Source organism: Strix uralensis, chromosome 23 (assembly GCF_047716275.1).
Source record: "Strix uralensis isolate ZFMK-TIS-50842 chromosome 23, bStrUra1, whole genome shotgun sequence".
Classification (NCBI taxonomy): domain Eukaryota; kingdom Metazoa; phylum Chordata; class Aves; order Strigiformes; family Strigidae; genus Strix; species Strix uralensis.
The window spans coordinates 4,560,476-4,581,871 of record NC_133994.1 but is presented as its reverse complement, the minus strand read 5'-3'; the positions used below and the strand labels follow the sequence as shown (position 1 = coordinate 4,581,871).

Below are 21,396 nucleotides of genomic sequence, written 5' to 3'. Positions count from 1 at the left end.
GACAGTTGTGAAATGCCGCTAGTGCCCTGTAATAGAAAATCTGTGTATGATGACCTTGTCTGTATGGGCCTGTGGGATCACTTTACTGTGATCCAAAGGATTATAAAATGGAAAGTATTGCATCTCACCTGGAATAGAGAAGAAAAATTAAAAGAAATATCTGTTTTTCTAAATTATGCGGTGTATGCTTCCCCTCCTTTGCATTCTTCCTGCATATGGCCTTGCATTTTAGCAAACATGTTAAAATTACATCTGTTATTCTCTGCACTTCTACAGGAGGTAGTGTTTTTGAATGCAAATATCTGGGTGAGGTTTCTGTAGCCACAAGCGTTTATGTATTTAAAAGCCTCATTCTGTTTGTAGATGAATTGATGTTCTGTTCCTGAACTGCAGCTGAATTAATTTGTGGCTAATTTTTCCTGGCCAGTTATGAGGCAGCATGACCTTTCCTTTTTGGTGTGGAAAAAATGCTGATTAATATAGATTCTTGCTTCTCCAGATTCATCTTCCCTTCTACAGCCAAGAAAAGGCTGAAAGATTTTCTTTCTACTCAAAACCTTTGCTAGGACTGATGTCCCATGATTGCTCAATCCTGCCTTCAGCACGGCTAAGTTTGCTATTAAGGTATGGAGCGGACTTGCTAATAAGAGATAGACGAATGAGACATTTGAAGGAGTGCTGAATTATTTAAAATAAAAAATTTAGTCTGCAAATGAGATTGGCTTTTATGTCTAATATGAAGCAGATTGAAATGCTGCTGTGATTATAGTGGGGCATGTGTGGGGTGGGAGATTAGTATGAAAATGTGGGTATAGGGGGCTTTGAACGAAGTAGGAAGGAATGATGAAGAATCAGAGGTGACAGTTTAAGGATTGCATGGCAGGAGCTGCACAGTGATTAAATTCACTGATGCTGTCATTGAGCCGTAAGGCTGAAGATAACATTCTCTCCCTGTGCTGAAAACAAGAATCAATACAAACTCCTTGACAGGGGCTAAATTATTAAATAGAGCCTTTCTTACAATGTTTCATTATCTGGGATTTACCTCAGCTGGTGATTTGTCAGCAGTGCAGGGAGATTTGCTGGGCATTTTGTATTAAAACTGTTCCAGATGCATATGAATCCATTTTGATAATCTCTTCCTTTTTACAATGCTTCTCCCTAGATTTTTTTTCTGTGTACATTTGCCCAAATGACACTTTGAATTTTCACACAAATATTAAGCTGTGGTACACAGTAGGGTTTGGTCTTGCCATGTACGTGTAAAAAAAATTCTTGTAGTAGCAGACTGTTCTTCAAGTGCAGAGTTGATTTGCACGCTCTTGGCGTATTAAATTAGCAAGGTATTTGAAATGTCTTTCAGATGAGAGTTCAGAATTGAAGGAAGAGGAATGAGGCTGCTCTGTGGATTTATGGGTATTGGAGTTTCGCTCAACTTGGTTGAAAAATAGAGCAACATTCTTTTTATTTTGTTGTATATCTTCGGAAGGCAGGAGCAGAAACCATCCATTCTGAAGTAGCTAAACCAGCATATCTTGTGTTCCCAAAGTGCACAGGGCTGCGTGAAGATGCTGTATTCAGCTCTGGTTGATGCTGACAGAGATCTGTAATTTCATCAGTGGCATTATTTTGTCAAGTAAAGAATGTTTAGCATTTTTGTGGCTTTTTTTTTTTTGGTTTTGTTTTTCTGAGTAGCTTTCATAGTGTAATGCACCAATGCAACTGAATTAATCTATACAGAGCTATAATGTTATGTCACAACTGCATCATTGTCTTCTGAAAAGGGAGAGAATATTCATATTTGGGGGTTTAAAACAGATGGTAGCATTGTTAAGAATAAGGATTAAACAGCTGGAAGTTTAAGACTATATATATATATATGTATTTTAGGGCTCAACTCCAGCTCTTTCTCCATTCCCTTCCATATGGCCTAGATCTTTACCATTGAAATCCAGACCTTACAACTTAGGGGCTACATCTGAAAAAAAAAAACCAAACCAAAAAACCAGCAAAACCCAACTGAACAAAAAACACACAACCACAACAACAAACCAGAAAATAACCCACTTTTTTTCCTTTTTTTTAATGTCATTACCCTGTTTGGTTTTGGACCGGTTGGCGTTCAGAAGGTCAGCAATTGGAATTTTCATTGCTGGCTTCTTGCCACATGAAAAATGCAAGCCTGTCTGGAGGCTATTGAGGATTCACCCCCAACAAAGGCTCTGTGAGCCCTTTCACTGGCTCCAGCGAGTGGCTGCTGAAGCCCTTCCTCTAACGGCAGAGCTGCTTGAACATCCTGCACGGCTGCCTGTGGCGAGATGCTTGTCTGTGTGTGTGCACCACGGTTTGTACACGCTCCCAAAGAGATAACATGGCGGACAGAGCCTTAATGTGAGCTGATGATGCTTGTCAGCTTGTTTCAAATCAGAAAATTGCTCCCATTCATTGTAAAGCTGTTTTATTTTGAGAGCCAACTTCTGTATAAAATGGAAAAGGGAATTCTAAGAATTGCAGGGGGACAAAAATAGGACTGAATGTGAAATCCCATGCTCATTTTGCAAAATTGCTATTGTGTTGTTTTTCCTAATTTTATAAAAAGGAAAGCGGGAAGCACAATTGATAAAAATTCCATTAACAACACCCACACGTGCCCCCCACCCTCCATCTGACTGTGAGCCAAGGATGAAAACAGATATTGAGCAAATGAGGAAAAAAAACCCCAACACCCATGCATGGTTGTGGTGTATAATCAGGATTGCTTTTCCCATGCTGTGTTATCAAGAGGGACATGTGTGACTAATAATTTGTACATGAGAACACGTTTAATAGCAATGGCTTGATTGTAGATACAGGAACTGTAGAATTTATTAATGTCCCTCTGTTTGACTTGCCCATATTTTTAGTTTTGTTAGGCCCTTTGTCATGGCAGTGTAGTTTTCAGCACCTTTTGCTTTTTTTTACTTTTCTACTGTCTTGTTTCCTGCCACTTGCCCAAAGTAAACCTAGCTGTTTCCTACACCTGGTGCTGAGATAATTGCCTGCTAAATAAATCATTAGGTGTCAACTGGAAAATATGGAGAAAAAAGATTATTTCTAGCTTTTAGGAAAAAAAATTATTAAATGGTACATTAGCTGCTTTACATTTAGCAAGAGAAAATGGAGTTAAAATAAATTTAGCCATGTCCTCTTGTGTTGAATAGTGAGGGCATCTGTCATGTTTAATAATGCTTCTGACCTTTAGGATTATTGAAGTTGAAATTTTCTCTCTGGTCATTCGGGGGTACTTGAGCACTGTCAGATTTCTTGTGTCTGTGCTAAGTCTCCAAAGATACATTGTTATGCTTCATGAGCTGGTGAAGATGATTCATTAAAGAAATTTGTTTTCCCGCTTTCAAAATGGTTTTCCTTCAGGAATGTGAAATGTCACTGTGGTCACTAAATTTTAGTGTGTGTCCCATCCCTCACCATTTGCTTGCTTGCCTTTTGCTGGGAAAGGGCAGCCTCACTGATGTGCTTCATATTGCTCTTCAAGGTAGTGATAACGCTCTTGTGAAAATAAAATGCTCAGTGTAGCATGAGGAGGTGTAGGATGTAATAAACATCCCACCACCAGCTACCCAAGACGGCGTCTGTGCTCGCTGTGACTTCAGTGGGGAGTTGTGTTTTAGTGTTCTCATAGCTGTGAAACAGTCATAATAGCTGTGGTGTAGCTGTGGTTGAGAGCAGCTTAGGCACACAAGCCTCTTGCTAAGCTTGTAAGTCCTATCTGGATGCGTAGAAGTAAAACGTGTGGAAAAGAATAATGCATAATATGTGAAATAGACACTTTTGATTTTTTCCAGCTATATTGAAGAAAGTGCAGTGGAGTTGTAGCACAAGTTCAGTTACGGAAAAATATCGCTGAGACAGCCTAACTAAATTTTTTGTCCTAAGTGCTCTAAAATAGCAGCATGTGGTCAAAGGTGAGAGGTGGCAATTGTCTGCAGTGTTTGTTGCGAGTCTTGGTAGAGAAATCTTTTCACTGGAATCTGTGTAGAGATGTGAGTGTAATCAGAAATCTCAGTTTTTCATTCCCTGCCCCATATTGAGTTGGTTGGACTCTTTCTTCCTGTTTTCCCTAGTTGCATTAAGATTTCAGGACTTGGGGACATTTAAGGTTATTGGCACACGTGTGTTCCCCTTCAGTCATGGATAGCTTCCCTTGCCAGTATTTCTTGCCTTTCTGCTGTGCTGCTGCTCAAGCAGGTAGCAATTGTCTCTATCCGTAAAGATCAGCCATTGTTCCTCTTTCCTATGAAGCACTTGATAATATGATAGACTTTGGGCAACGGGGGCGTGTTCCAAAATGTCAGTTTTCTTGATTATCGCTTGCTGATGTGTCGTTTCCCTATACTCCCTGTAGTCTTGCTGTGTGATTGTTGTGTAGAGCAAGAATGTTATTGAAGGCAAGTGATTATTTGGTCTCTCTTCGGTAAATTTGGGGTTTAAGCACACCACACTGTGTCAAAAGGTGTTGATTTCATGTAGATTAAAAAATACTACGAAAGATGTCCGTTCTAGAGGGCTGCTGGTGAGAAGTACAAAAATGTTGGCATGTGGAAGGGAAAATAGTGTATAGATACTCTTTGAATACCTGGGATGCGTTCTGTGTTTGGCAGGAAAGGCAACGTGTCTCCCCTTTTTATACAGCAGAGACGCTGATTGAGCCACTTAGGAAAATGCTTCAAGTCAGCTCCACCTTGTGACTGTCTAATAGAGCTTCAGATCTTTTGCAGATTTTATTTTTCTTCTTATGTAGAAGGCAGGCATGAGGCCTGTGTGCTACTGGGGGCCTGTTTGGCGAGCAGCAACGGGGCTTAGGGGCTGGCTAATGGCATGAGCCCGAGGTTCACACGTTTGTGTAAGTGGGAGAACCCGTTCTTTTCCCTACTTGGGAGTTGGAGCAAGTAAAAAGTAGGGATGTGACGGATGTGCATTTTTGACTCTAGTCACTGAACACTAATCCATGGAGAATTTGAACTTGTAATTTTGATTAAAGTGATTGATTTTAAATCAGCCTGAGTTCGTTTTGGGCCATTAGAGGGTATTTAAAAGGAAAATAACTCTTTAATTAAATTAGTAGTGCATAAGTATCCTGCTCTGCTTTCCAAGCCGAACTTCTCTAGTTTTTCAAAATCCTATTCCTTTCAGTGTCCTGTTTCTTGGCATGTTTTAAGGTTAAAAGCAATGCAAAATTATTAAAACAAACTTGTGCTAAGCAAATCTTAAACTTTATTTGAACTTTTCCCTTTGGAAAACATACAAGCTGTGTTGTTCTGTAAAGCAGTTCTTGTTCCATCCACCTGTATGTACTGTTAATATACCTCATGTAAGGAATGCTGTATAAAACAACAAACTGTGTTTCTCTTTTATTTGTAAAACATCCTTTTCAAATAGCAAAATACCACCTGTAATTACGGCGTAAAATATAAGGCAGAAATCCATCTAAATGTAAGGACCCTTCCCAAAAATAAAGTTCTGGCGCTATAAAAGTTCTAAGAGAGTAAGGCTATGAAAAGAACTATTTTTCAGCAGTTGCCGTTTTCATACCCATTGTGATGATGAGAGAGGACCTGCACTCTTGCACGCTGGTGAATGGAGTAATGGACTAGGCCTCTTGATGTGAACTATTCCTGTAGTTGTGATTTGCTGTGGATTTCTTGAGATGAGTATAGACGAATCCTTGACTTTTTTTAATCAAATGATGGGAATGCCTTCACAGCAATCTATGGAGTGCTCTCTAAAAGGTGGTTATCTGTAGCGAAGCATAATATAAAATTCAGTTGAAACATGAGCTGTACAAAATATCTGTTGATCTGAGCAACATGTGATAAAGAGTTACAAGAGGTGATACCTTTTTCCCATTTCCTAATAACGAAGAGAAGATGCAGAAACACCTCCTATGACTAACCTACTTGACAGCTTACAGTTTGCTGAACCAAAATTCCATGCGTGGTTTGCGTTTTATGAACAGTAAAAGGAATTGCCTTTTCACTGTGTGGTTTGTCAGGTGGGTACTTCGTTACTTGAGATGGTGTGTTTTAAGCATCGCGGGTTAAAAAAGTCTAATTATAGGTAGCAGAATTGGAAAGGTGGTTCTCATCTTTCCAGACATATTCTGTTGTCAAATCAATCTTTTTACTAATTTGCTGTTTATGTATAAGACTAGAACACCACAATTTTATATATATATCTTCTGGTTATCAGTATGCTTTCTGTGATTTTTTTTCTTTTAACCAATTTTGCAGTTGTCTGTGTAAGTGAATCTTTGTGGCTCTGGTTGATTTTTTTTCTTTCCTTAGGTCAGTAAATATCTTAGAAATATCGGAAGAGTAGAGAGAGGTCAAAGAGGCATCCTAAGTTGAGCCTAAAGTCATGGAGCACTTCAGAAGTTCTTGGAGTTTTAACACCAAATATGACAGTTGTAGTTTTGCTGTAAAACTCTGGGTAGAGGTCGTGTAGGATCTTTGCTGGGACAAGTGGTAGAATCAGCCTCTACGACCAATGCAGCAGACTTTAGTCTAAGACTTCATAAATAAGATTTGACAAGCTGTAAAGAAGGTGGTTCTGTTTACAGATTTCTTTCCTCTTACATGAGACACATCACTAGGGTTGTTGAACTTTTGGGTCTTGCTCGTCCAGATTTCATAGCTAAATATTTGTGCAAAGCTGTATGTTTCAGAGTTAAGATTTCCATGAAGTGGATTCATGGCTTCATTACTGGTCACAGTCAGTTTGAACATTTTGGCAGGTCAAATAATCAATTTATTTCCTTACAACACTGAATTTTAAAGGTGCTGTTGCTGACCGTGTCTCATACTGAATGACTGTGGGGGAAAAAAAATTCATCCCTTTTGCTGTGATTTGCAGTTGGAGAATTCCAGTGGGTGTGTGATTCAGAGGGGCTTTTTTCACATAGCTTAACACCACCAAAGTGCTTGCACTTGCTCTTTTATGCTCCGTATTCTAATTTTGCTGGGAAAGCTAACTAGTGCTTTACAGTGAATGAACATCTTAGCAAGTCTGGATCCTCTGTTTATGACTCAGTGTAATATGCATCTTCATGAAATGCATTAAGTGTCAAAGAAATGCTAGAGTAGCTGCAGTATAAAAATATATGCAACTTCATCTACACGGCACTGCTTTCATACATGGAAGAGATTCTTGACTGGAGTTAAGGCCACTTGACAGCTTTACCAATTTGTTTACCAGTAACTGTGCAATAGAAGCGGCAAGAAATGTGGCATCTGTATGTTTATATATAGAAAAAAAAATGAGAGGGAATTGTTAAAATGAGGTTTACACATAACCTTGTAGAAAGGAGAGGAGACGGAACATTAATGCTAAGAATATTACTTTAGAGAAAGGAGTTGCAGCTGTTTACACTCTACTGGCTACAAACATGTCTAGAATATTCGATTTATAAAAAGAATCAAGTAAATAAGATAAAAGGGTATACATGATTCACTACTGTGAAATAGAAAGACATAATTTATGCTCTGTATCTACTGTAGTTATGATTAGTGACCTAAGGCTGTTGAACTTCCTCTTTATGGATTGTGAAAATGCTGTGACAGTTTTCAAGGGAATTGCTCTCTTTGAGTTTAAAGAGATGAAAATGGGCCTGCTAACAAGGGCCGGCTTCACTATGTGCTTTCATATTCTTCATGTTTAAAAAAAAAAAAAAGAAAAAAAAAAGGCAATTGGGTGCTTTGATATGTCTGAACCTTAGGACCTAGTGAGGCAGAAGGTGTGTAATATATAATACCACACAATGCATGCAGTGTATGTGAAGAAATCTGCAGGAAGGTATTCCCTTGAATGCTTTTCAGAATGTCTGTTGCTGAAAAGATTGAGAAATAGGTTTTCAAAAAAGGAAGCTATTATTTGATGTTAGTTTTCTGGTTCTGATGTGTTGTAGTGTTTTGCATATTTGTATTACAAAAGTGTTCATAAACCTAGGAATTCTTGCTCCCTGTGCTGTGCTCATGATCACAGATGATGATAATCACCAGCATGGACTGTGATTGAGTGCTTCCCTGCATTAGCTCAGGCAAATTTATAAGGAAATATCTGAAAAAATTGTATACTGATTTCTGATGCTGTTCCTTACGTGCTTTTCTGAGCCCTCAGAACATTCTTTCAATATAAGCTGTTTGAGTTTTGAAGTAGTTTGGGCCTTTAAGCTAAAAACTTCACACTATGAAGTGCAAAATTCCATTAACTGTGTTAAAATATCATCATAAATCTTTCGTCTGGAAACTGCAGCTGTCATGATGCTCTCTGCAGTCTTCCAGTGTAACCTGCTACTTGGTGTAAGTCTGTGCTGCATAATCTTCACTTTTGATTAGGAAGGGCATGTCCTTTGGATGGGAGCCGTTCCCTGCATGTTGACTGTTCTTGATACTGAAGAGGGTTAATACAGTAGCTGTAGTTGATGTTTAATATTTGCCTTTTGATGCTGCATGTGGAGAGATGATTAAACCAAGAGTGCTATCTGTCAGTAAAGACATTGGGCCAGGAAAATAAACAGCTGGGAGAGTACCTGGAGCATGCCTGCATTTGAAATACACTAACTGCATAGTAAATATTTAAATTTGAGCTAATACTGCATTATATTAAAGATTCATTTATTACTGTACTCATTGGAAAGCACTTGTAGGACAAGTGCTATAGTTTACATTAGTTCAAGTGTTGGGAAATGGATTTGGCATGTTGCTTATGCCAGCGCATGAATATTTTATTTTACTTTTCTGAGGTAATAAACACTCAGGTAGCTCCATACCTTTTAGGGTAGGGCTCCCAGTGAGCTAGGACTTTGTTTGTTTGTTTTCCTTTCTTTTCTTTCCCTCCTTCAGTTCCAAGTGATAAAGGAGGTCCCTTCCAGCCTGGCAGCATTCTCACAACCTTCAAAGCGTTAGAGCACATGGTCTGGGCAGTCAGATACACGAGCTTGTGAGAAGCAGAAGTCAGAGAGATGGCGCGGCCAGAACTGAAGACAATTGCGCAAGCTTCTCAAATATGTGCTTCAATATTGATTTTTAAGTAGGCTTCTCCCTCTAACGTATGCATCAGAGAGGGAGAGCACCTAGTTTTATTACGTAATCCCCAACAATTCCACACTTACCCCCCAAAAAGTGAGACTCCTGGTAAACAATTTGAAGAACTAATCTCACGGTGATTTTACAAACAATTTTTTAAGTCATGCTGAGAAGACTCTATTTGGTAAAAGAAAACGAATCTAAATAATGAGCTATCTTTAAAACAGTCAGATAAGGTTTTGCACAAATTTCCTTAAGTTTTAGTAACACTTGGTTAGGGTGTTTTGGTTTGCTTTATGAAATTTTTTTCTTTTTTGTAAGGTACTCTGCAGGCTTCTGCAATTATAGGTAATGGGTGCAGTCAGGTGTCCTGTTGTTTTCAATAAGTCTGTAAAACAAAATTGGCAATGATATGCTTTGTATAAGTCCTTGTGCCCAGAACAGTGGGAAAGGTACAAGCTTTCAATCACAATAAATGATGATACCTGAGTCAAGAGCATTTGAATCTGGCAAAGATGAGTTCTATCCATTGCCTCCAGTAATGAAGTAAATTAATTTGAATTCTACAGGAGGACTGAATGCTTTATGGAACTACTAGTTGGTCTCAAAGCATTCTACTTCTGGATCTCTGACTGAATTAACACCTTGACTTTCTTAAATGGAAGCTATTAGTAACTTCATTTGTTAAAGTTGTAGTGCTGTGACGATTATATTGCCCAAGACAAATGATTAGCCTTAGAATTGTATATTAGATTGGCTGTCTGTATTCCCTTCAATCTTAATTCAAATGAGAGTGCAGATGGTGTCCCTGATATGTGTACTATATGTTTAAAAACTATATATCTATCTCTTTGTTTCAGGACTCCTTTTCTTGTGGTTCATCTTAGTTGTCTGTATGTTCATGCATGACTTTCAGTATCTGAGAAAAGGGGTTTTTTTTCTTTGTATCTCTCTCAACTTTTCCTTTGAGCATTTTCCTTTTATAGCAGGTAAATGCATCCATTTTATTCTCCAGTGTAGTTATTTCTGATTTTAGCATTTTCAATATCTAGCTATTTCCAGATGAATGGAGGCCATCTTTCCAATCTACAGGTTTAGATTAGATTGCAGCCTGCGGACCTGGTTTTGGGTATATTTATTTAGTACTGATTTACATATAAATACAAAGAAAAAAATATACAGTCTAGTGTTGCTAATTCTAACTGTTGATGTTGCGGCAGACAATATTAGAAATTCCCTGCGTAGTAAGATACAGTTGTATCTTCTACAACTTGACGTTTTTTAAAGACTGTTTTGTTTTCTTGATTAGCTGTTCTGGTTTGTTTCACATTAATTACTGACAGTATTATTATATTAAGGCTATGTCATGACCCTGTTTATCAGCCAGTGCCTGAACACAATAATATGTGAAGCACATGTGTAGAAAACGGATTTTTTTTTTTTCTGGTTTAAAATGTTAGCTTTTTCTTTAACACAGCATGTTAGGTGCAGCTGCTTAGAGGATGTAAACATTTAAGTAACTGACCATTTAATAAGCAAATGCTTACATCCCCTGAGAAGCTGCAAGATGAAACATTTACTTTCCAGGCATTTATTTTCCAAATACACTTTGTTTCCTCCTAGGAACAGCATTTGCTTATGTGGTGAAATAGCCAAGTCGCAGGATCTGGCTGGTCAGGTTTTGTTGTTCATTTGTGGTGGGTTTTTTTCCCCCTTTTTTCTTTTTATAATTTTAAAGCCCAGCTTGCTAGCAAAGCAGGCCAGTTTGCAGAGGTGCTTTAATTGTTCCTGTCATAAAATTCCCCTGACTATTAGGCGATATTTTCACAGCCATATGACTGTTCAAACTCTGCTGGGTTTGCAGAGCAAAGTGTCTTCTGATTGTTTTATCCTTTAGCTCTTGGTATCTCTTTGTGAAAAGGTAAACCCCTTAGTGAGATGTTAAAGAAAATATGGCCTCTTGATATTTAAAAGGTGAGAAATCTATTTAAACTCTATATGATGGCTTCAAGTAGTCCCACCGCTGTGTGCTGCTTGTTTTAATAGAAGTGATAAATAGTGTGGCTGGTGGTGCTCAGCAATTAGACTTCAGCTATATACTATAAATGACATTTAATGGCAAATGTCAGGCATAGTCTGAATGGTATCTTCATTTCAGTGTTGAGTTTCTTTGGGATAATGCTTAAAAAACCTTAATGGAATTTAATTATGAGAGCATATATTCAATGATTAGTTAAATGCATTTGTAATACCATTAGTTGTTAGGTAACTGTTTGCTTATTATGCTTGACACAGAGTGTATTTGATGTACAATGTGTATCGTATGCAGTGCAGCAATAGAAATGCTAATAAGCCCGTGTGTTAAGGAGGGTCGCTATCAATACTGTGTCAGCAGCTTGCTGCCAAATTTGCTTCTGTGGGAAAGGCATAATCTGTAATCAAAGTGGAGTTGGTAGAAGCAGCAAACATGAACACAGAGATGCTGTGATCAAAAATAGTGCTTACTGCTTTCTCTAGTAGTGATTTTAATTACAGCCTATTAATGAATTCTCACCTCTGTCTTCTGTACGGGGCGTTCGTGATGCTTGTAGAGATAATAGCCAAGATGTGGCATGTCCACTGCTCTATCTGTGATTTCTGTACAGCAGAGCTGAGTGTACCGTGTATATGCGCATACAGAAATGCAGTAGCTTTGTGTGTGGTGAAGAATCTTCAGCAGGAGCACAGTGCAATGTCATGTGGGTATTGCGTGGAGATGCAGCTTGCTAAAACAAAACCAGTAAGCCTGGATGGACCCAGCAGACTGTCCACAGCTATGGTGTGCTCTGCTTTCCTCTTGGACCCTTGTGGAGGCAGCACAAACAGTTTATCTGCACAGGTTTCATCAGATACATACATGCTTAGCTGGTTTGGATCCACTGGTGTAGACTGCTGCTTATTTTCCCCAAGAAGGGAGCAGTCAATAGGGGAAAGCTTTTTGTGCTGCAGAAGCTTTCATGGGGGGGAAACGGGTGGACACACAGTCTTCTAGTCCTGACAGCTGTAATTAAAAAGGCTTGTTAGTGTGTGGTTGTACACACTAATAGTGTGGTTACTTTATGCTTTTGCTTCGCATAACTGACACCATGAACCACAGATGGGATTCAAAGAACATAAAAGGGAAACGGAGCAGAAAGATACCACAAAGGGATTAAATGAGGTAGTAAGCAATGACCCATAACCTTTGTGAAAGATCTTTCGATAGTTTTATTTTAAGCCACTCAGGTTTTAAGCATAACTGCTTTTTTTACGAAATGAAATTATCTTCTGTCATTTAGAATGGCACTGAAATTTTAAGGGTGGTGTCGTACTTAAGTGTATTTCACTGGTAGGAAACCAGATGACTTGGCACAGTAAGCAGCTTTGTTTCTAGTAAAGCTGCAAAGTTTATGGAATAAATACTGTAGTTTGTTTTTAATACGGAAATCTCTTATGGTCATTTACCTGAAATGAGTAATGTTCTTTTTCTCCTTGAAAAATTGGATGAGGCTGTGCTCAATTCCGGATTGTTCAAAAGTTAAAACCCTATGAATGAATATATATTTAATATCTAATGTTTGATGTATTGTGGCATGTAAGGATGATGTTTCTGATCCTCTGTCTCTGTGTTGCTGCCAGCTAAAAGTAGGGAAGATGGGACTAATTTTGAGTGTTGTAGGTAAGGAGGAAATTGCCTCTGGAATTTGGGTAGAAAACACAAATAACTTGGGCAAACACTGTGTAGTTTTGTTTCTTGTTTGGTCCCCACTGACCTCTTTTGTAATCTTAAAAGCAGAGATGATGATGTCGGTTGCTGATTGATCGCACTTTCTGGGGTGTGAATATGAGTGGAATTCCAATGAAAAAAGACGGATGCTTTTTTGATACTGAAAGGGAGGAGTCCACAGAGCCTGGGTACAGAAGGCTGGCTAGAAGTTGAATGTATGGAAACTGTTTTACTTGACAGATGGCCGATGCCCTCATAGCTTAATGTTCAAGTAACTATGGTCTCATTTTGATCAATTCTAGTTTGCACTTGTTTTTATGCAATTATACATCCTCTCTTCTGCACATATAAAAGTATGTTGTTCAGTAGCTAACTTGGGCTGGTAATTTATCCAGTAGTGTTTTTTACGTACTGCTCTTTGTTCTTCTGTCTCAGTAGAAAACAGGAGACTTCATGTTAAATTTTAATGGCCCTATGCCTTTAAGAAACACTGTTAGATAAGATTTTAAAATAGTTACCTACTCTAACAAAATTGGTAAAGCCTAAACACTCCATTTTACTTGGCTATTTCACAGTTGCTTTTTTAGAATTTTTTTGAAGACTGAAGAAAGACAAGCTTAAGTTTTATTTGGCTCACGGCAAGTGTCTTATTAAAGCTATTGTTCCATATGGGCTTAGGTCTCAGAAAGGAATGACTGTTTGCCTGATGGTATTTTCATTTGTTCCTTGTGTTTCCTTTTTCTTTAATATGATGCCTAATTCACAGATTGGTGTCCTGTTGGCATGCAGCATAATCCATGTCAGCCTCTCTGTGTCAAGGGGAATTGCTAACACGCCCCCCTTGCGGTTCATTTGGAAGCAAATAATTAGAGGACATGGGTTTGAAAACAGTGAGAAAATAGAAGCAGAAGAGGGGAATATAGGTGTCTGCAAGAGTTTGTGGTCTGAAACTGATTCTAGCTGAGAGTTACTAGCTCTTTGAGGATGAAGCTGTTATCAGTATGTTGGAGAGGATTATTTTATCTCTAAAGTGCCATTTTAAGAGTGTAGAGCTCTCTTCCTTATTGATGTCATTTCTATGGAGTGATGTTTGGCTAACTAGTGAGGTGCTAACGTGTAACACCTCCCATCTAAAGACCCCAATGGAATTGTACCCTCTAAATCTGCAAGCACTTAGCTATTTTTGATGGGTGAGTAGTTGAGGTGCCTGTAAAAGACAAATAAGGATTCCAGCATACTGCTTTTACTGGGAAGGTCTGCTGATGAAGCTGGGTCTACATTACATCTTTGTTTGAGTTACAGCATATCAACTCTTGGGTGACTGGACCTGATTTTTGACTTAATTATTTCAGTGTGTTTTGGACATCTGGAGAGCAGGATTTGAGGGGAAGGAAAGATTTATGAGTGACACTACATAAAATTAAGAGCTGGTAGGTAACATTCATTGCATATTAGTTGATTTTTGTAAAAGTGTGGAGGGGAAGACACAGCTATGAGGAACAGACGGAGGGAAGAGAGAAAAATGCATTCAGATAGCTCAGTTTGAGCTTTGTCGTAGAAGTGCATCTAGCTGAAGCACAGTGAAATTCAACGCTGACCTGTATCCTTATGAGGCAGACTTTATTGTTGAATTCATTAAGGTTCCTGCAGTCTTGAAGTGCTATTTGTTGCCATTTCTGATGGTTCTTTCCCTAGTTCTCAGTTACCATAATTATTTTGTCTGTTGTATATGCTATAAAGTTCCTGTCTTGTGACTAGAATAGCTATCCCACCAGAACATCTAGTGTTTCTAAAATGGCAGTATAGCAAGTTTTGATCGTACAGTTCTTCTGGTGATCTGAAGACTGTATTTTTTTTAAGACAGTCTAGCAACTATAATGCCAAACCACCCACACTAGGAGACAACATATGGCAACTGCTATGAATGAACATGAGGATAAGTAGCAGATCACCTAGTGTTTTTAAAAAGGCTTGAGCCTTGATAGCTGGAATCTAAGGTTTTGACTATCTGGCCATCTCCCCACAATGCACAGAACACAACCTTGCAGATAATGAGTCGTGATTTAAGACTAATTTTGGCCATGTTTTGCAGTTGTTTCGAGATGTAGGCAAACCTTGTTTTATACTTGTATATGTGTATATCAGTATGTGTGTAGGCTGAGATTTACAGGTATGATTATGGGACTTGTGTGCTTTCCCCTCTCCTTACGTAGGAAGCAACTCTGTCTACAAATAACCTGTCTATACTGTATAATGTTTGGCGTTGTTTGCAAACAGTTTTGCTTCAAACTCTGTAGAAACTGTAGTAGAGATCTAGAACAAAAAATATTCTCGACAAAGCAGAGCGGCTCTGAGCAAAATGACTGTTTCTTGATAGTCTTCAGGACAGGTGTGTCCCCGCAGGTGTATGAGCGTTCATGTGCATACGCACCTGAGTGTGGAAGCTTGAAATTCAGGGGAAGGTGAGTGTGATGCTTGTTTTAAATCTGAGTTATTTGTACACAAGACTGAATTAATTTCTAGCACGCTGAGGTGGCTTCATGAATTCCAAAAGGAGTTTCATTGTTAAACTTCTGAATAAAAGGGACACAAGAGAAATTCTTGCTGTAAACAATCAGAAAATGTCAAGAGCAAGATATTGTGAAAAAAATCCTATATTGTTTTGTCAATAAATTATGCTCTCTCCTACATAGATCACAGAAATGGGACTTTACCCTGGAAACAGCAGTATTTGATACCCCAGGCAGCTTATTCCCAGCTCAGCTCACACTTCACTGAATACACTGATCGATTATCCGCGGCTTAACCAAGCCTTCTCATTTCCTGCCTTCCATTACTGCGCTCAATCAAGCCGACGGTTCTTTGTGGCCTGCCTTGTGCGCTGAGATAAGCCATCAAGGCATGTTTCTATTAGAAAAGCTCTTGTAGATGGAATAGTCATTAGATAACACTAACAGGTTTAAAGGTTGCAGTCTTTGTGTTGGTTCAGGTTAAGAGGACAGGAACCAAAAGGGGCTGCCTTCTTGGGTTGTATTTGAGGGGCAGAGAGGATTAAACTGCACGCTGCCATATTTACTGCTCGTATTTAAGATTTTTATTTCTTGCTGAATACTGATAGCTCTCACTTTTGACAGTGCTTCTGTGTTTGCAAGAAGTAATTACGTATTAATATGCATGCATCTGAATGAAATAAGCTGCAAAAATAACATTCATTTGTAGTAATAACCTCGGTATTTCCAAGCTGGGTTTTCTTGGCTTACAAACAGCTGATCGGGTTTCTTATTTAATTAGAAAACAGCTTACAAAAAGATATCTTGAGAACTTGAAATTACATGTGCTATTGCAGAGAGGGAAGAAAAATGATCCTTGCTGTATCTCTTTAGCTCCTGATTTCTAGATAGTTTCATTTGTCCCCTCCTCTGCTCCCCCCACCAGGGATCTGCTATGAGCGGTCTTTATTTTTCTTTCTCCCTTCTTTGAATATTAGTAAATGTCAAAATCGAGTAAGTGTAAAAATGCTTCAGCAGTAGGAGTAGAAATGTGGGTGGCAGTTCAACATGGCAGGGAAGGGCCAGGGCGGGGTGGGGAGCAGCAAGTGGAGCAAGTCAGAGCTACCGCTGGTGTTGGAGTCGGGCTAGTACTGTGTCACGGAGCATAATTAGACTTGCTTGTGTGAAATGAAAAAATTTTTGGGGAGCGAACAGTGCCCCAAAGGAGTGGGTCAATCTGTAGTGTTAAAAAATGAAAATAATGTCCACTTCAAAACTGGCTTTGTGAGGCCAGAGCTTCTGTGCTGCAATGCGTAAGATGTTTGTTTTGAACAGCGGAGGGACTGTTAAAATCATTAACATGTTGTTAAAATAATACAAAGAATTTGGTGGCTTAGAATTAATCACGTGATTTTTTTTTTTTCCTGATAGAATAATTTCATTGTTGAAGATATGTTTGAACAGAAAGATGATCTTTTCCTTGTTTCTATTTTGCTATGTGTTTCCTTGTAACAGCTACTATTCACTGACTCCAGCGTGCCCATCTGTCATCTCCAGCATCTCGTATATTGTTTCCAAAGCTAGTTGTGATTTAACGTGGTATCTAAATAGGGCAAGTAATGAAGGATACTGCTTAAATCCCTCTGAGAGAATCTGCAGGACATCTGTGATCATTTGCACAATTTGGTTAGTCATAACCCTGGGAAGAGAATGTGGAATCTCTTAAGATATGAATTGTAATGTGCAATAACTCTGTTTTCAAGTGTGTTCTAAAAGAAAACTGGCACCTTGGAGTTGTAACATGCTATGGAAATCACTGCATTCATACTTTTAAAGAGAACCTGCAAGATTATTTTTTTCCCTTTTAAGGGAAAGGCTCATTTTTAAATAGAAGTTGACCAGATGCTTGTGAACTGGGATGCTTTAATCCATTTACAGATTTTATCTGATTCTTATTGAATGTCCAAAACTGATTCATGTTTTTAAAGGGAACAAAAACCAAAACAGGGGCAACAACAAAACCCCCAAATGAGAGCTTTGAGTACTGCAGCAATAGGCAATATTTTCATTTAAGGGGAGAATGGAGTTGTGTAGCACAGCGAATCTGTTTGAGCTGCCAGAAAGACCCTTTAAAGCACTTTGCTATTGCTGTGATTTCTGCAAGTCTGAATTTGACATGTGACTATCTGCAGCTTTTCATATGTAAAAGTGTAAAAAAACCCCACCAAACCACTTTATGAACCAGGGGATGCTTCTTTTGTGTGTGCCTGGTTCTAAAATAAATAGTCTACCACAGAAGCTGGCGCCTTGACACCTCTGGGTATAGTCTGCTCTGTAAATGACATACATATTTAGAAAGCTGGCTGACAAAATAGCATGTCTAGGAATTTCTGTGCAATGAAGGATATAAATGTGAAAAACAAGATTCTGATAGATGTTTTGTATTTTTAGGGAGATTGAAACTTCAGGTTAAAGCCCACAAAATTGTGCACGTTGGAGAGTAGTTACAGAAAATACTTCTCAAGTTGAAGCTTTTAAATTAATTGGGCAAAAAGCAGTAATCACGGTAAAAAGAGGTATTTAGGAATGAGATCAGATCACAACGCCCCCAAGAAAAAAACCCCAAATCAGCAATCCCCAGCCAAAGAACCCGCAACCCAAACCCAACTGCTCTCAGCAGAGCACAAATAGCAGCATTTATTAGTATGTCAGCATATTTTTGGTTGCATCACTGTCCGGAGACTTTTCTCTGGACATCTCAGTTGCAGATGATATTTTTGTTGCTGCAGTCCCTGCGTACAGAGGCACTGAGTCGTGCCACGTGCGTGTGTTGTAGGATTCAAATGATGAAGAGCAGTCGGCATCGTGGAGCGTGTGCTGCTTTCCATTTTGAAAGATATATAATGAGTCTGATAATTTTTAAAGATACGTACATTGGCCATGTTAATCTTTTCCTGTCACTTTTAATTAATTTAAAATGCTTATTTAATAAAATCTAGTTTTTAGAAGTTAAAAGCATAGAAAGCTGGTGTATGCAATGGTTTCAAATCTATGCTTCCACACCTCATTTAGATTGACTGTCTCTTGTTTTTATTATCTGTTTTGGTTGTAATTCTACCTTCATCTCTTTCCTCCATAGTTTTTAAAAATATGTTATTTTTGTTTCTGAAGTGTAATGAAAGAAAGGCCACTTTTCTGTGTTATGAAAACGCCTGTATTTTCTTTTTCTTTGTAGTTTTCCCCTCTGACAATGCCTCACAACTACATGATGAACCTAAAGAAGTCAATACCATTCATGTTGGCAGGTTGCAGTGTAGGGCAATTCATCATTTCCCTGAAAACTTCTTAGATTCAGCCAGCCTCCTGAAATTCAATCTCATTCCCCGTGTTCTTCCTGACTGTGAACCTGATTTCAGGGGAGGAAATGTTGTTGTTCTCTTCCACTGTGCAGAGTAAGTGCTAAGGTCTGGAATAAAACACAGTGAAGGGAACAGCTGAGGCATTCTGTGAGTCTGGGAACAAAGTTTCAAAATGGGAAATTAGTACCTTCCCATCAGATTGAAGTGCTTGAGCTAGCAAAAAGCTCCGGACTGCGTGTAGATGTTATGCTTTCCTAAAGTATGGGATTTTTGAATGAGAAGGTGATAAAATACTGCAAAACATAACAAATAGATTGCCTGCCTTCATTGTGTGTTAATGTGTCAATATTCTTGATAAGCTCTTGTGTAATCCCCTGCTATTCCATTTTTTAAACACATATTGGGGAATTTAGGTGTTTGCAGTGAAGCTTAGAGGAGGCACAGCAATAAGCAAAAACTTCTCTTTGCATTGACTGAATGACAAACTGGGATGGGCTTTTGGGAGGAGGGAAGAGAATGAGATGGTCCCTCAGGGCAGCAAGTGGTAAAACTTCACTTCCAACCACTGATTTTTTTTTTTTTTGATCCAAATGTATCAGAATGCTTTAAGTGACCTCAGCCTCATCCCTGTGCTGCTAAAAGCCCTGTGCTATTCTGTGATAAACAAGGAACTGAGACAGGGAAGGGAAGTGATTGCATCACCATGTCCTTTACAGGCTTGGCCTAATTCAGAATACAGCTGTGACCTCCCAACTTGCAGCTCTTTGTGATGCCCAGGCAATGAAAACATTTGACAGTTTTGATCCCTCCCTTTTTTTTCTATCATATAATCTCAGTGTATGCATACATAAAGAACGTATCTTCACACAAAATTTGTATGCTTCCCGAGTTCCTTCTGCAAAGCTGTCCCTTTGTTGCAGAATCGCTGTAAGGTTACATAGGAGGTTGTATCCATTCATTCAGCATTTGCTACCTTTGTCCTCTCCCTGACTTACTCTTCTTTTTACCAAGACACAGAAACTTGTTTCCTTTTCTCTGAGCTCTCCATTGGCTGCTGATAGTTGTTCAGACTTTGGTGATTTGGTTTGTAGATAAGCATTTGTAAGCACCACCCCCGGCAGAGCAGTGTGTAGATCCCTAGTTCTCCTCCTCCCCCCCTCAGATGTAATTTGCTATTCAAAACCACCAGCACCAACAAAATTCAGTACTGTATTTTTGTAGTCCTCCTTCGTGGTTGCATATACATATGTGCTTATGCCTCCTTACAGTGCTTCTTGGAGTGTTGTATTATTTGGAAGACACCTGACTTTAGTGGCACAAGCCAAGAAAATCGAAGCATTAGCTCTTGATGCTTGTTGTAAACCATCCGTAGATACAAGTGGGTAGTTTCTGTGCCACAAAGCGATGGTTTCTGAGTGTGCTGTCGGGTCTTTGTGTAACACAAGAGAAAGAGAAGAAAATAAAATTTCAGCTAAGAAATTCAAAGGGAATTTGCAGAGAAATGCTGGGTTAATGTTTCTCATCATTGCCACATGCTGTTCTTGTTAGCACTAATAGAATTTATGAACTCTTAGCAAGAGGGTAACAGAACATTTACTTTTTTGGGTGGGTTTTTTTTTTTTTTTTGGTTCGTTTGGCACAGAACTTTATTTCAGAACAGGAAAGTCTGCAACCACATTTTTTGAACAGCAGGCAGCAGAAACCAGTGTTGCTTCTCAGATTTTGTTCTTGTGTGGGTTTTTTATGCATTAGACAAGCTTGTTGTCTTTGACTGCAAATGTGTTATTTAAAAAAGGAGGTTCGGGTTTCTCCTGTACAGCACAAATATGTGTAGTATGTTCTTGAATGTTTCTTGAGGCATTCAGTACATGGAGCACATGTGGTAGCAGTGGATTAGTTAACAAACTTTTTTCTGGCACAATGCTGCCACTAGCAGTTTTTTTGCGGTATTACATGTGTTTTTAATCAAAGTCTTCAAAAAGTGCATTTAATGGAAAGATTTTGATGTTGTTTATTAAGCAGAAAGGATGGAAATAGCTGGAACAGCTAGGCTGGTGTGAACAGGAGAGACGATCGGAACTTTCTGGTCCAGTAACCTGTGATTTAACTCTTAAATGTGAGTGTTTTAAGAGCAGTCTTAGAAAGGTCTAGAGAACTGTAGTCCAGAAAAAACAAACGGTGCTTGCAGTTGCTTCATGCCAGAAGAATGTTAATTTCCCTTTAGGCCTTCCTCTCTTTCTTCAAGGGTTTTGGAGTGGTAGAAAGAATTGGCTACCAAGGGTTTCAAAGATAAACTGAAGCAGAGAGTTTGTAATAAGTTGATCTAAAAATTCCCTTTTTGAGTGGTGTTTATGCTTCAGTTTCCTTCTAAGAAGAAACAAACTATTAGTTGGATTCTTACATGAAAAAGGAGCACTTGAGGAAAATAGTTTTGTGTGAATTTTGCTGTTGGTCTTGTGAGGTACATGAGCAGTCAGTCTGTCGCTACTGGGATTGAAGTGCAGCATCCTATTCTTCTGGGTAAAGGAGTGTAATAAAGAACATCTATGATTATGTCTGAATCCATCTGTCCTTCTGGGGAAAAAATCTGGTATCTCTTAGTTACAACTGTTAAGAATGGTTGCATTGAATTGTGTTACTATTGGTATTCTTTTTTCCGTGTTTGGCCATAAATACTTCTTGTTTGTAGAAATTAGCAGACTAAGATCATGCTGCATGAGGCC

The 21,396-nt window shown here is 38.7% G+C and overlaps 1 protein-coding gene across 3 annotated transcripts in view; it reads left to right on the top strand.

Annotated features, from left to right (window-relative positions):
* The window catches only part of RERE (arginine-glutamic acid dipeptide repeats), a 254,992-nt gene that overhangs the window by 107,378 nt on the left and 126,218 nt on the right, over window positions 1-21,396 (top strand). The window lies entirely within an intron of this gene.